This window comes from Thamnophis sirtalis, unplaced genomic scaffold (genome assembly GCF_051295495.1).
Source record: "Thamnophis sirtalis isolate CommonGarterSnake01/CBP01778 unplaced genomic scaffold, rThaSir2_p1.2 scaffold_7, whole genome shotgun sequence".
Classification (NCBI taxonomy): domain Eukaryota; kingdom Metazoa; phylum Chordata; class Lepidosauria; order Squamata; family Natricidae; genus Thamnophis; species Thamnophis sirtalis.
Genome location: NW_028261387.1, coordinates 28,558,260 through 28,575,005, shown reverse-complemented (window position 1 = coordinate 28,575,005; position 16,746 = coordinate 28,558,260). Strand labels below are relative to the sequence as shown.

At 36.7% G+C, this 16,746-nt stretch overlaps 1 protein-coding gene across 11 annotated transcripts in view; it reads right to left on the bottom strand.

Moving 5' to 3' along the window:
• The window catches only part of DAB1 (DAB adaptor protein 1), a 788,454-nt gene that overhangs the window by 551,810 nt on the left and 219,898 nt on the right, over positions 1–16,746 (bottom strand). For all 11 annotated transcript variants that reach the window (XR_015697263.1, XM_087719600.1, XM_087719599.1 and 8 more), the window contains exon 2: positions 12,684–12,849. The gene's annotated coding sequence lies outside the window, so the exon portion shown is untranslated. The remainder of the gene's footprint in view (positions 1–12,683; positions 12,850–16,746) is intronic.

Here is a 16,746-nt window from a genome sequence, read left to right as displayed (position 1 = left end):
TGCAGAATATAAAGTAGAGGTATGTGATTTACTCTTTTACATGATAGTTAAACTGAGTTGCTAATTGATTGTATATGACAATGAAAAGATAATCAAATATAAGTTAAAATACATGGAATATGAATACATATAGAACTTTTAAGAAGATGAATATGTGAGGTGCATATCAGATCAAGGAAATTGTAATAAGCATTGAATAGCAAGGATTGTTATTAAATGATAATTAAATGTAAGCTAAGTAAAGATATGGAAAAATGGAGGGGAACTTGAAATATTCAGATTATAAAGAGATAACTAAAAACTTGGGGTATGAAAATCCATACCGTGTACGGGTTCTGGGAAGTCGGGGGGGCGGAGGGGGGGCAGGGGGGCAGAGGGAGGGGCACACACAAACAAAAAAATTGTACTTCAATGTTTAATGATTGATGAATGATGAAATATTTGTGTTTTAAAAGAAATAAAATCTTTGAATTATAAAAAACTTGGGGTATGTAATGATGTATAACTATACAATATTATGATGAGAATAGCTGGAAATTGTAATCAGTTCTACACTTTGGCCAAAAAATAAGTTTGGAGTTGTTTAAAAATATAATTGCTATATATGTATATTTTTTTAAAAAAGGAGGATATATGTTAAAATTATTAATATGAAAGATGTTTATAGAAATGAAATTACTAACACCATAAACATTAAATGGAGCCCGCTGAGATGCTGAAATATACCATGCAAATGAAATAAAGTGTGTGAAAGAGAGAAGAGAGGCATGAGGAAGAAGAGAGGATTAGGAGAGAGGGTGGGGGAAGAGGAGGAGAGAAAGAAGGAATAGAAAGAGGAGGGAGGAGAAGGAGACAGGAAGGGGAAGTAGAGAAGAGAAGGATGACAGAGAGAAGAAAGGAGGTAGGGAAGAGGAGAGAGGGAGAAGAAAGTGATGGATAAGGTACAAATATGGTGTATGGAGAGAAGAAGTGCCAATGATAGTTTTAGGAGGTTGTTTTTAAGAGGAATTGAATAATAGAAAATAGTGTTCGTTATGTAATGATATACATGTGGTTATTTGTATGAAAATGAAAAAATAAAAAACTTTTTTAAAAAATAAAAATCTAAAGATGCTAGTGACATGACTTAAAACATTAAATTCTCCAATTTACATTGGCTTTTTTTAAAATCAAACATCCATTCAAATAGTTTCTTAATTTAATAACTTCTGCTAGACTTAAATAGTGAGTGATCAGACAATCGCTGAAAGGTTCTTATTTTTAAAGAAAGTGGAAAAATAGCCCTTTGATTTTTATTTCATGTTATTTGTTTTAAATTCAACTATAACGTAACTAGAGCATGCCCTCATCTTAAGATCAAAACAGCTCATGATATCAGCCTTTTAGTTAATATGATCCATATCGACCACTTCATAAAGATTTTAACACAGGAAGTTTTAAAGATTTGTTTCCTAAAGATGTCGAGAGACACAGTTCTGCCTTCCAGCAACTATAGACACTAATTATCATTGACAGAGCAAGGACTGTAACAATATGACCAACTGACATGATCTTTAGGAACTTTCAACTTAGGAGCAAGATTAATTTCTTATCAGAGGATTTGCTCTGCAGTCCAGTCAGCCAAAAAACATTATTTTGAATTAGATTTCAACCACTATTGTCCATATGAGCTAAAAACAACAACACCATTTTGTCAAAGAGCTCAGAGTTTATCTCAGAGTGAGTAACATATATATTGCCATTTGGGCTATATATCCCCATTTATCATAAAATAATTATTCTGCATTTCCCCTCACTACTTGTATGCTAAAATACCCTGCAAATAAAACACCACCTCTTTCGTTTCAGATTAATTTGACATTTATGTAATTTCCAGAGCAACAACCATATTACTTGGCTATAGTTTTGCAGCACATTAAGGAGTAATGAATTTATTATGGCGTAAGCTTTCATGGGCAATGGTCTACCTCATCAAATGCAAAATAACCAATATTACATAGCACTATTAAGGGGAAAAAGTTAATTCAAATCATATTTGAATATATACTTACATTGCTGTAATGTGATAGTACATTTACTGCCGTTTAAACTTTATTATGGGCTTATGTGAACATTTTTGTGGATGGCTTTACTTCTGCTGTACCTTAAGCCAAGCTGCCATGATACATGTCTGACTCTGAAGAAGCTGCTCCAGCTGAACCAGTGGAATGTCCAAGCCAGGAATCACTTAACACTGATCAAACACAGGCACCATCAGAACAGCTGGGGGATTTTCAGATGATGAGGTACAGCTTTTAAGCCTTTGGACTAGGTGAGAGCAAAGAGCAGAACAAAGACATTCAATGAGGCTCCTTACCAGGCAACAGACTACTTAATTAAAGATAGCTGGCTACAGCCTGATTTAAGAGGCAGTCCTGACCCATGTATCTCTGTTGGAAAGAACGGTATGATCTCTGGATCTGATGTGGTATTTCTGCCTATGCTACTCATGTAAAACACCCTGACCTTTGGATTGGCTGACAAACATGCTTGGCTCTCTGAAGATTGTCTTAGATTTTGACAACTGTTTGTTTCTCTTGAAAGCAAAACTATTCAGGCAAGCTTTGTTTTTTTCTCCCAAGAGTCTTTCTTTGATTTATTTTCCTTTGCTTAGCTGCTGTTTATCTACTCAGCCCTGAATAAATTGCTGTTATCACCTAGCAATTACGTTTGTGTGTGTATAAGTGTAAAACATGCAACAGGACACCAGCTAACCTTGACCATGTGTTCCAATCTTGCAGTAGGGATCTTCCACTTCCTGTTATGTACCTATCAACGTAGCTAAAAAACTATCCTTGAAGGCTAGAGGGATTTTCAAAATGGCATAAAAGCTGGCATCAAGGGAATGTCAACTAGAAAAGTATGGTAAGTAAGTTGCTATTAACTTCTCCGTTTTACACAAAGACATCGGTGTTTGCAAAATAAAACCTTTAGATCTGCACACTTATTGCACACATGCATGTAGGCCATGTAGTTATCCATTAAGTTATTTTTTCCCAGTTATTTTTTCCAATGCCATTTTATTGATAAAACTATCATTCTTATTATAAGAAGCTATATCAGGAGGGAATATGAGAAGCCTGAGATGTATCAGCTCCTGAAGAAGAAGCTAGAAAGGATGTGGAAAATAAAGGACAAAGTGGTCCCAGAGATTATAGGAGCATTTGAGGCTGAGACTCCAAATTCAGAGAGTGCTTCCAATAGTTGCCAGGAACAATATCTGAGCGCTCTGTCCAAAAGAGAGCAGGGCTAGGAATAGCTGAGATCAAACTCTCAGGCCTCGGGTAGAGATTTAGACAGAGGTGTGTTCCTACTGGTTATGCCTGGTTTGGTAGTGGTATAAAGGTCTGGGTCGCTGGAACCGAAAACGACCCAGGCCTGCCACGCCTCGAACTGGTTCCCCAAATGCAGTCGCTGCCGCCATCTTGTTTTTGAGTTCTGTGCATGCAAGAACAATTTTAATTGAACTTCCCATGCACGTGCAGTGCACATCCAGCACATGCACAAGCGAACCAGCAGTAAAGCCGGTGAGAACCCACCCCTGGTCTAGGATAACCTGGCATGGCCAGGTCAGCACTGCCAACTCCCCATTGTCAAATTACCTTTGTCAACACATTGCCATCAAGTTGTTGCAGGACAACTCAACATGGCCAATTCATTATGGGGACAACTTGCCGCCAGGAGCAGAAGGGAGAGTCGGGCAAGCAAGCATGTGAGCAGAATACAAAGTGGTGGTGGTGGCCATGGGCTTTCATTTTCATACACCATCAATGCTGCCACCATTTCTGCCATGCTGAACTCTGGGCCATTCAGAGTTCAGGCTATTCGGTGGCCATGGTGGTGGGCAAGGAAGATGGCAGGGAGGCAGTGGAAACCAGACACACCCCATCGGCCATTTGATTGTAGTAGTGGTGATTGGCTGTTTAAGATCAGTGGCAGTGGGTGGGATGCAAGATGGGGAAGAGCAGTAGCCGAATGCATCCCATTTTCATACACCCCGCTGTTGCTACCATCACCGTACCAAGCTCCAATGGCGATGGCAGGGAGCCCAGCCTCCACTGCTTGCCCATCATCCACCCTGTCTACCACTACTGCCCCTGGATGGCCTGAACACCGCCACCATTGCTAAACAGCCTGGGCTGCCCAGAGCTCAGCACACTGGCACAGTGATGGTGGAGTGTATATGTGTGTAAAAATGGGAAGCCCCACCACTCTCCCCCCTGCTCGCTCACACACCCACTGAGTTCTCTTTCTGATTGCCCATGGCAAGTTCTCTCTGCAGCAAATTGGCCATACTGGTGGTGACCTGGCTGTGTCAAATTGTCCATTCCAAGACTGAGGTAGATACATATGACCTATGTTGTCATATGAATTGCTTCTTGTAAATTTCTATGTTCCCCAAAGCCTAATAGACTAGGTTTGTGTGTGTGTGTGTGTGTGTGTGTGTGTGTGTGTGTGTGTGTGTTAGAACAGTGGTCGCCAACATTTCCAGCTTTGCAGACTGGTGGGAAGAGATGGTTGTGTACAATTGGTAGCCAAGCAGACACATATGCAAGCAGCTCCATTTGCACAAATGTTGCAAATTTTTGAAAATGTACTTTTAGAAAAGAATATTTTTAGAAAATACTCTTAGAACATACCATGAGCTGTGGAGACTGAAATATTTAAAGCCAAATAATATGGAAAAGAATGGCTACTAACAAAACATGACATGATTCTCAAAGACAGGTTGAGAAAAATAATAGAGTGTCCATTGGGTTAAACAGAAAAGCTGTAGCATATGCAAATATGAATTATTGCAAATTATATGAGTGCCATGCTTGCTTAAGCTTGATCAGCTGTTAATTCAAACAGAAGCCCAGATTCATTCTTGGATGACTTTAAAGATCTATCATATTCTGAATCAGATCATTAGTCTATCCAAACCAGTGAAGACTGCCAATGAGCCACCTAGAATTCCAGGAAGGATTTTTTGCAGCCCTGCTTGCAAATGCAGAGGTTACTTTTGAGAATTTCTGCAGCAAAAAAATGGAATTTCACCATTCAATTCCTTTTTAATGAAAATCCCATAGTTGAACAATAGTTCTCAGACATGCTTCTCAGAACCATATGCTTCTGACATTGAGCTGCAAATGCAGTTATTTGTACATAACCGTGTGAATGTCTCAAATGGGCCATAACCACACTGGTATAATTCTTCATTAGATAAATAAATTGTTTAGAAATATATAAACTTGATCTTAAGTAAAGCCCTGCAACAGTGAAACTGTAACAGAGGTCCCAGTTAGCAATTCTCCAGCTGTGATGGTTGTAGCTATAGTGGAAAGCTTCATTTAGTCTTAATAGTCTCTCTGAGCTTTTTAACTTTTCTATCCCTAATGTTCTCCAGAACTTAAGCAAATTCTGGAATCCCCCATTTATCCTTTATTTCATCTGTGCTTTGCAGTTCGGTGTCTTTGGAGAGCCATTCTACAGTGCAATATGAAAGCAAATCTCAACCAACAACAATGACAAATAATCTTTGGCGCAGTTTAGACTTCAAAGCAGACCAGAGGTGGTATTTGGAGTTCTCCATAACATTAGCTACAGGTTCTCTCGAACCTGGGTTAACCCGTTGCAGCTGTTCTCTGAAGCACAGTCTAGCATGCATTCTACCAGATCAGGCAAAAAAAAAAAAAACCCTCTAGATATTTTCAGAATTTGAGAAAGTGAAGCAACAAAAAAATGCCTTCCTTTCCTCTTTTCTCTGTTTCTGAGTAAATAATATACTGAAGTAAATTTAAAATTTCAAGAAATCCTTCTTCCTTCCTTCCTTCCTTTTTTTTAATGTGTTGTGGGATTTTTTCACAATATAGTCCTCAACATATGACCACAACTACAACTACTTATGACCAAAACTTCTGTTGCTAAGTGAGTTAACAATTAAGTAAGTTTTGCCCTATTGTATGACCTTTCTTGCCATAGTTGTTGAGTTAATCACTGCAATTGTTAACTGCAATTAGTAACATAGTTATTAACTAACTCTGGCTTCCCCATTGATTTTGCTTGTCAGAAGGTTGCAAAGATGATCACATAAGCCCAGGATAGTGTAACCATCATAAATACATGTCAGTTGCCAGGTGTCTGTATTTGATCATGTGACCATGGGGATGCAACAATGGTGGTAAGTGTGAAAAAAACTAAATCACTTTTTCCAGTTGAGTAAAGTTACATGTAACTTTGCATGGTCACTAAATGTATGGTTATATGTTAATGACAACTTTTTGAATAAACCGTTGAGTATTTGTTCACAATGTATCAAATTGCATAATTCATACCAAGACTTGGAAAGATATTGGAATAGTTAACAGAGAAAAGCATTCCTAATGCTCTCAAGAGTGTAGCTCCATCTTGCTACTGACTTAATTTCTTCTCCACTTGAAGTTGCCACTATTCTCACTCTTAAATGTTAAGAAAACGCTTTCTGGAAGTTCTGAGAATTACCTTTCAACTTTTTTGGATACTTTTCAACACACCATGCATGCATTTGTACTTAGTTGTTCCCTTAAACCTCTTAAATTAGCTTGAATCACGAAAAGCTACAGGCAGCTAGGGTCAACTGAAGACCACAATACACAGCAATGAAAGGAAGTTTTTCATCCAATATATTATTATTAAGAACATATTTGCTTGGTTCCTTACTATTCTTGCAGTGGGTATAGTGACAAAAAGTGTTAAGTTACACTGGAATTGACTGTGTGTATGAAAGAAAATGTCCTATAACATCTGCTGATCATTTGCTGCTTGAAGCTTTAGTTTGCAATGCCAGAAATGGAAACTGGGGACCCACAGAACACTTATTCAACCACCGTTTTGTTCTTTCTTCCACAGCATGTCTATGTCTATGATTTCTTCTGATACAAAGCTGCATGGGGGGGGGGGGTCACTTGCTGAATTTCTTCCTAGTACATTCTGGTGAAAAAGTTTGTGAACTGTTGTAAAAGCTGGGAAAAATCTGAAGCTTCATTGAGCAATCTCTTAGGCAATGCTTTTAGGCAGAGAACTCTGGGACTGATAGCATTTGAGTATTCTAGGCTAAATTATTTAAGTTCCCATCCTGCACAACACTAACCTCATTACAAAGGGCTAAGAAGTCAGAAGAAAAAAACTGTATTTATAGCTGGCAATGCCACAGCCCTAGAAATTTTAGGCTTAGTTAACCTTGAACTATGGTGCTGATGTTCTGACCTAAGTATAATACACAAAATAATTGTTACAACGTTCTACAGGTCAATGATTACTTCAACTTCAACCGTAATAATACATGGACAAACAATAGATACAAATTCAAAGTATACTGCTCCAAACTCAGTTGCAGAAAACACAACTTTAGCAATAGAGTGGCCAATGCCTGGAATGCTCTACCTGACTCCGTTGTTAGTTCCTCAAACCCCCACAGCTTTAACCTTAAACTGTACACTGTGGACCTCACACGTTTCCTAAGAGGTCTGTAAGGAGGCATGCATAAGTGCACCAGCGTGCCCAACGTTCCTGTCCTACTGTCCCCATTGATTTGTACTCATTTCAGGTGCTCATGTCCATGTTTATACTTATACCTGTTACCTGTACATGTTTTGACTAAATAAATAAATAAATAAATAAATAAATAAATAAATAAATAAATAAATAAATAAATAAATAAATAAATAAATAAATCCATGAAGTAGAATATCACAGATGGCCTTCTATTGCAGCAGGAACTTTTTCAAACTGTTTGAAAAATCTGGGACAAGCATTAGTTTGACAATATGGGCAATAGCAGTCTTCTCTAAAAGCTGAACAACAGAGAAATTCAAGCTACTTCTTGAATCATCAAAGTAATATGGGAGACATGGATTGAATATTGGTGCCCTAGATGTTGACACATACAAATTTTCCTCAAAACCTCCAAATTCTTTTCTAGTCTTGAAACTGGGTGCCAACTTGGCATACGGCTTCAGTCATCTAGCCAGGTAGATATTGTGTATTTCCATTGCCACCAGGTAAATTTTATCATGTCTGGATCACAGACATGATAAGAACACAACATAAAGCTTTTGTGTGCAGGAAAAGATCTAAGGGGGAAAAAAAGACCTTTGCTCACACAAAATGGAAACCGTCTTACAATTTATCTCTTTCTATTTTTCAACTGGTGATCATAGAAATAGCCTATCCATAGCATTTTCTGATTCAGAAGAATATGGAAGTTATTAAAATTAGTGATCTAACAGATGAAGCACAATTCCCCCAGTTATTAAATTCCATATCTATTTATAAAACATTGCAAAAGCCACCCAAATATAATAAATTCCACAACAACTCAGTACTTTACTATATTTGTTATGTTATTTTTTCACCTTAGGAATTCTCCCTCCCTCCAATATACAACCCATAAATTATTTAAAGGCAAACATTAATTAAAACTGCATCTTGATAGCATGCCTGGTTTGCACAGTGTCCTGAATGTGTTAAGATTAAACGGTATGCATTTACTACAATCAAGCTGCTGCTCAGGTCACTGTGTGATTTATGCACAAGCAGCAGGAATCCAGATAAACTAATGGTTGATTACAGAAAAATCCCTTCCCCTTATTTTTCCTGTTTCAAATTGGTTGCAAAGTAGATGCTTCATAGGGTGCATTTTAGATGAAAATATTCATTTGCCCTCCACTCTGCCCCACACAACAACAATATCTTCTGCATTATTTAGGTATTTAAATGCAGGGTGCAATACAAATCTGGAGCAAGAAAAGGAGGGAACACAATGCCAGCTAATTCATCTAAATTGCTTGAGAAATTAGCTAAAATATCTAGGCAAGGCTGAAGCTTGAGCTATTTACAGAAAGATATTTTCATGAAAGTAGATCTAAGACACATGTTATGCTAAGTTCTGCTAGTTACAGATAACAGAAGTTTCACAAAAGCAGAAGAATATATACAGCTTCCTGATGTTATCATTTTAGGTTGGTACCATCATAATCATCACCATCATCAACAACATCAGCAGCAATAATATCTTCTATGTGTAGTATTTTCACTATTCCTTCAGAACAGCACCAAATTATTGGCTTTTCAGATGTCAAGCAGAATAGAACATTTGGTTAGATCACAGTCCATGCTATGAAGGAAATTTGATGAAAATATACTGTAGCTATTCTCCTTTTTAATATGTTTTATTTGATCTGTAGTTCTTTGAGTGTTTACTGTTTTACTTTAGTAAAATAAAACAACCTAGGCAACATCATTTTCCATTGGGTGTTTGACCCTTAGCTTAGTTTCCTTTAAAATGCTTCTGTTGTTTACTATTGATTTCAATGAATGGCATTGTTTATTTGTGGTTTGTGACCTTGTTGCCCAGAGTCCATTTGGACTGGGGTGGACTATAAATATTGCAAAATAAACAAACAAGCAAAGATCTATTTGTATGCCAGCTCAGCAGTTTCTGTCTGGCCCAAACGTTGTATTTCTGCTTTTAAAATGTCAGGGCCTTCACCCCATTGAACACTGGCATGCATAGAGATGAATAGCCCAAGCCTTGTAATCACAAGAGTTTTCTATAGCTGTTCTGACAGAAATTAACAACCACAACAACAATAAAAAAGCTTCCACAACAATCCAGTGCATAATATCATTCTGAGAACAAAGAAGTGGTCATATTATGTCTCTTCCTGTCTGTTTTCTTTTTTCCCCCACTTCCGAACATGAGTGGACAAATAAACCAAACAAACTTTCATGAACATGAGTATGCAGACATACAAGATGCAGATGTGCATCTAGATATAGTATAGTCTTTATTGTCATTATACAAAATAAAGTCAATGAAATTGGTTACATTGTTGAAGTCCATGACTTACTCTGTCCTGTAATATTTTTGTTATCGTAACCTGGTCTGGCAGATTTCTCCTTGTGGCAGGAAAAGAATCCACTTCAAATCAGATGATGGAAGGAAATGTAGGAAAATGAGGTTGGTGGACTGAAATGCTCATTCAGTAAGTTTCCTTCTGATCATTTAATTTCCCTTCTGCCAAGATTTGCCGGGGGGGGGGGGTGTCTTTATTCTAAAAGTTAAAAATGGAGTATATAACACTCCTTTCTCCATTTCCCTCCATTCTGCAAAATATAATTTAGGCTGAAAGACAGAGATGGTATTCAGCAGGTTCTGACCAGTTCTGGAGAACTGGTAGTGGAAATTTTGAATAGTTCAGAGAACCAGTAAATACCACCTCTAACTGGCCCCGCCTCCACCTATTCGCTGCCTCCTGAGTCCCAGCTAATTGGGAGGGAATGGGGATTTTGAAGTAACCTTTCCCTGTAGTGGGGAGGGAATTGAGATTTTACAGTATCCTTCCCCTGCCATGCCCACCAAGATACGCCATGCCCACTAAGCCATGCCCACAGAACCGGCAGTAAAAAAAATTGAATCCCACCACTGCTGAAAGAGAAAGAAATGCAGGGAGCTCTATGTCTGATTGAGGACATAAACGAGGCCTCCTCATCCAATAGCTTTGTTCTCAGGTTTGACAATGCACTTTTGAATCAGGCAAAACCTTCTAACTGTTTGAGTGCAGTTTTAGGAACACTATTATTAATACCAAGTGGAGACAAATTATAATTTGCTTTATAATTTTGCACTACAATTTGTTGGCCACAAAGGAGTGGAAAGCAATGCTCTAGACTGCATTCGAAATGCATCAGTTTTTATTGAAAGCCAATCTAATTTTACAAAGCTGATCTTTCCTTCTTCAGTTTGTTAGTCTTCTGTCCATTAACCATTATATCTAACTCTTCAAGGGGAAAAAAATCCTTAATATTTCTCTCTAGTAAAAATATCCAAATTAATTTAACATACAGGTAGTCCACGACGTATGACTACAATTGAGCCCAAAATATTCAGTGCTAAGCAAAACAGTTGTTAAGTGAGTTTTGCTCCCATTTTATGACCTTTCTTGCCACAGTTGTTGGGTGAACCCATGCAGTTGCTAAGTTAGTAACACAGTTGTTCCCCATTGACTTTGTCAGAAGGTCAAACATAGGTGATCACACAACTCTTTGACACCACAGCTGTCATATACACGGCAGTTGCCAAGCGTCCACATTTTGATCATGTGACCACCAGGATGCTTCAATGGTCATAAGTATGAAAAAGTGTCATAAGTCACTTTTTCAGTACAGTTGTAACTTTGAACAGTCACTAAACAAATTGTTCTAAGTTGAGGACTACCTGTACTGGCAGTTCACATGTACTCCTTTTCTGTATACACTCTGATGACTTACTTTGCAATTCCAAGGTGGTAAATTATTCTATAAAACAGAAACATAAAATCCAAGTGTAACTATAACCTTATGGGTGCACACATTTAAAAACTCAGAGGTCATTCAAAGGTCTGGACAAATATCTTGCATATCAGACCAGAAGATCCTGCTTTCTAATTGCTAGCCTGTCAGTCATTCTCATATGCTACAGTGGAACCACTGAGTTTTTACTCTATGGACAATAATAGATGAATACCAACAAACTAACAAGTTGAATGTTGTTCTACATAGCATGCCACTTTTTCAGATGAATTTTAAATCCACTTACAGTACGTGGTTTTATGAACTAAAATCAAACTACACACACACACACACACACACACACACACACACACATGTGAATATTTATCCAGGCACATTAGTCCTCTGATTATTTACATGAATGAAACAACTCTTAGGTGAAAATCTTTTTGCCAGTGGACAGATTCATTTTCTGATTGTCCAAATTGAAGATTGACTTTTACTTACAAAATAAGCAACTGTTTCCATACTTTTATATTAAATTATCTGATTTAAAGTACCAGAATGCTTATAAATATTAGTTTATGAGCTCTATTTTTATTTCTATAAAGTAAAAACTAAAGGATAAATTCACAACATAGAAGCTGGAGGAATTGCCTATTAGCAACTGTGTTTTAATCTTATTTAATCTATTGATATCTTATCTTTATTATTTTTACAAATAATTCAAGGTGGTGAACCTGTGAGGTCAGGTGGCTTGAGAGAGAGAGTGTCATCCAATCAGTTTTGATAGTTAAGGCAGAATCTCCCAGTCTCTCACTTTCTAGGCTGATGCCTTAACAACTAGACCAACTAGCTAAACCAATCACCAAACAATATAGGTTTCCTACAAAGGTCTCCTAATATTTATTTTCCAGTTGGAAAAACATAGACAAACATTAGCCAGTCTAGACAATGTTCAGTGAGATAAATCTATTATTTGATTTGATTTAAGGCAATTCAAATACTAATTTCTGCCATTTGTGTGACTAGAATTGAGCAATTTTATTGTACAGTGCTCAATGAACTAGAAAAACAGGGAGACAAACAATCAGTATGATTAAGCAATGCAAATATATTTCTTTTCTTCCACCTTGTTCTGACAACATAAGAGTCTGGGGAAACCATAGCTCTCTGAAGGTAAAATAATGCTCACAAAGTGGATAGTTAATAGCTTGTTAATTCTTTAGTGGCAATGCACTGCAGTCCCAGATGACAACTTTCACACTGAAATTCAACACCCCAAGGAGTAGAATATAATGAAGATTAAGGCAATAAATACCAAACTATCACAATATCACGATGTAGCTTACCTGCTACAATTCCATGTGATAACACGTTGGTGTCGCTGAGGTCATCAAATGTTGAAAGCCCTTCCAAATTCTAGAAATATGGCCCAGTTAGAACATCAATTATAAAATGACGATCAATATCCTATGACATGTGCATCCAGAATGTCTTCGCAGAGGTCTGCATAGTCTGTAATAAAAAGAAAAAAAGTAGGGAAAAATAGATTTTTCTCTTTTCTGGCTGGAAGAGTAGTAGATGAATGAAGGTTTATTTCATATATGCACATATATTTAATATCAATTTTCAGAAAGGGACTACGTATATAATTGACTTGCCTGTGAGTTGGGTGGTTAAATAAATTAGATAAATAAATCAATCCTGAGGTCGTGTGACACTGTAGTGGCTGTCCCCACTCCAAGCAATACATTAGTATGAAGTTGAAAAACAATGCAAGACTTTAATAGGCAAAAAACCTTCCTCAACTAAAACTAGTCTAAGAAATGCCACGTTTGGATCACAAGACAAAGTGAGGGTGGGCTGGAGGTTACATTAAGAGTAGATGTTGTTTAAAAATACTGTTAACTTTTAAAACAACAAAACAAAAATCAGTTCTGACAAAATTTGAACGCTTTGCAGCTAGTCAAATTTCAGTAACATAATCTCAAAATGTTGTAGACCAGTGCTTGTCACCACAGACTCCCTTTAAATAGTTTTTGTGACCAGGGACCATGGCTATGCCAAGGTTAACTCAAGTCTCATCTTGAGAATCAACTCAAGATTTAAATCATAACATTTCTTCAAGCCTTTGTGTGCCCCCCTGATGACATCACACACACCCCCAAGTGTCTGTTGAGAACCACTGTTGTAGACAATATTAGGTTCTCACCTGCATTAATTCATATACAGGCAGTACTTAATTTGCAACCATTTGTTTGGTTACCCTTCAAAGTTACGATGGCACTGAAAAAAATGACTTTTGATCGGTTCTCACATTTATGATGATTGCAACATCCCATGGTCACCTGATCAAAATTTGTGTGTTTGGCAATTGGCATGGTTCCAACATTCTGAGGTCCTGTGATCACCATTTGTGACCTTCTCAACTGGCTTTCAACAAGCAAAGTTGGAACATTGATGGCAAGTTACTCTCAATTCATGAAGCCTATTTTCTAATTAGATACAGATATGATTGTATTGGTATTTTCAGATTCCATCCCTTAGTAAAAGCAACCATGCAGAATATTCTTAGCCTTGAAATAAATAATGCATCTACATTTTCCCCCTAAAACAACTTTCTTAAAATAGATGTATGAATAATATGCATGTATAATTTAATTTTCCTAGTAATTCAACTTTTTTTAAAAAAATGGAATTGCACTATAATTTTATATTTCAATAACTTCCTTCCTCTGACCGTTCTTGCTTTGGAAGATCATATTTAATTAAATGATCCGTAGAAGCAATGCCCTACTTATTCCTGCAAAAGTTTGTGCTTTTCTGTGTGTGTTCAATTGCTATTCACTAGCACTGTGAAATGCTTCAGATTTGATTCCAAAAAGTGTGGAAGGATGCAAATGCAGCATCTGTCAGCAACTTGTTAAAAAAAAAAAGAGGTATCTGTTTCCAGGATTTGGCCCTTGCAAGAACTGTACTTGGAAGCTATTTTAATGATACTTCAAAATGGCTTTGGTCAGGTCAGCTTCAGGGTTGACAGCTTCCTGCGGACTCCTGCATGATCCAAAGCAGCTTTTCAGAGCTGAATCTGAAAGTTTGAGCAATCCTTCTAGTCTGTATAATATGATTTCTACTGATGTCAAAGAAAACAACCATTTTGAATTTCTGAAAAATGATTTTGAAAAGTACCTCTGATTAAATTGGAGAGGAAAGGTAGGAACTAGAGGAGTCCCCCCCCCCCAATCTATCCAAAACTAAAGTATTTTTGCTTCACTCTTCCTAAAGTAAAGGTTAAGGTTTCCCTGTCCCTGTCTTTCTCTACATACAACACGGTACCTATCTCCGTTTTTTGGCTGAGGGAAACAGGATTGTCTGAAGACATTTTCTGTGGTCCTGTGGCTAGCATAGCTATACATATATATGATGCTTTTACCTTCCCACTGAAGTCATACCTATTTATCTACTTGCATTTGCATGCTTTCAAACTGGGCAGGAACTGAGACAGGAATGGGAGCTCAACCCATTGTGCAGTGTTGACATCTGGACTGTCTAACAGACAAGCTCAGCATCTTTAACTGCTAAACCATCTCTCCCTAAAATAGCAACCCAAAATCTGTTCTGGACTGAATCAAACTTCTAAAAACATCCCTTTTATTTCTACATCAAGTAATTCCCTCAGAACACTGTAGATGTTCAAATCATTATCTGTATGTGGAGGTGCCTCATTAGGTGTTGTTCCCATTGCTGTCTAGTTCATAGGACTAATGAATACAACAAGAGTCAGGTATTCATGGAAGATTATGAGATATGGTCATGGTTATGTCCTTCAGTGCATCAAGAAATACCATACGTATTTTATGCAGTATTTCATCAAAAGAATAATCTACTTTCTGTATATTGATTGAGATAGTTTTAATTTTATAATAAAAGCAAAGTGCTAAACTAAAACTGACAAATTTTCCCATATCTAGAAAAGAACAGATATCACCTTAGCAAACTGATATAAGTTGAATAATCAATAATAAACTGGTTTTCATGTGTTACAGCCATATTGGAAAGTAACTTTATTATTAATTTTTTCAAACTATAGTCAATACTCTTTTAGATTTGAGGTTAAGTTAGGTCTTGTATGTGTACAATTAAAGAAAACACAAAAAGATAACTACCAAAGAAAATGATTCTATTTTCCATCCCAATTTCACATAATTTATTTATATTATTATATTCTGTTGTTCAAAATATTCTGCTGTTCAAAAAAATCAAAGTTTATTTCAAGCCAGTTTCTGATTTTTTTATAAGTTCTCATAAGTACTTTCATGTATCAGACTTTTGAATTTTGCTGTTAACAGAGACAATACATATAACATCTCAGAATCACCTCATCAGTGCCATCAATATTCATTTACAAAATTAATTAATTAAAGCAGTAGTGGTGCTTCAATCACTTGGACCTAGCTGCCATCTTGACTTTCTTTTTTTGCCTCCTGAAGATGCTCTAGCTAGTTATTGGAATTTCATTCTTTTTTTAAGACCAAAATACAAATAAAATTTCTATTTTCTGTATTTTGTCATATCAAAAGATTCTCCTAGAATTAATATATGCTCAAATTCTTTTTAGTAGAAACAGTGGAAAGAATAGTGTCCTATAAGTTTACTGAACATTATTAACATATGGACTAGGGAAAGGGAAAAGTTTAATTTATAGACTTTATCATTCTGTTTTGTGGTGTCATCTGAATGCATGAAGACTGAAAGTGTCCAATTAGAGATGATTTCAGCTAGTCTACTGACAGTCTCAAATAAATGATATACTTGGAGCCTCTTGCTATGAAGAAAAATTGAAGATCCAATGCTAATATTGAAATAGGAATTAAATTTCTAGTTCTGAGATGTTTTTCCAAACCTACTGTGATGACATTTGCTTCTTCTGGTGGGTGAAAACACACCAAAATATACCCATTACAGTGAAAAGCAGAAGTAATGTGTGAAGTTATAGCAATATATATAGCTTAGTTAAACAACCAACACAAAATCCTGCAGTCTGACAAGATTCCTTGGTGTGTAGTTCACTTCAAATCAGCATACTATAAATGACATGTCTGACTGAATAAGTATGTATAGTGCCTTCAAAATACCCGGCCAGCTGGGTTTTTTTTTCCTATAAAGAATACAGAACATATAAATGCAAATAACCTGAACAAGAACATAGCACTTTTGAGTGCTTAATTAGTTAGGTACATACCATAATATTCCTTCTTTACTCAGTTTTTAGGTATTTGGTTTAATTAAGACTTTAATCACTCCAAACCTGTTTGCTGAAAGTTGTTCTACATATGCATAGTGAAGAATGCAAATGAAACGTTTTCTGTATGCAATAAATCAGCACACCAGAAGACTACATTACAATATTTT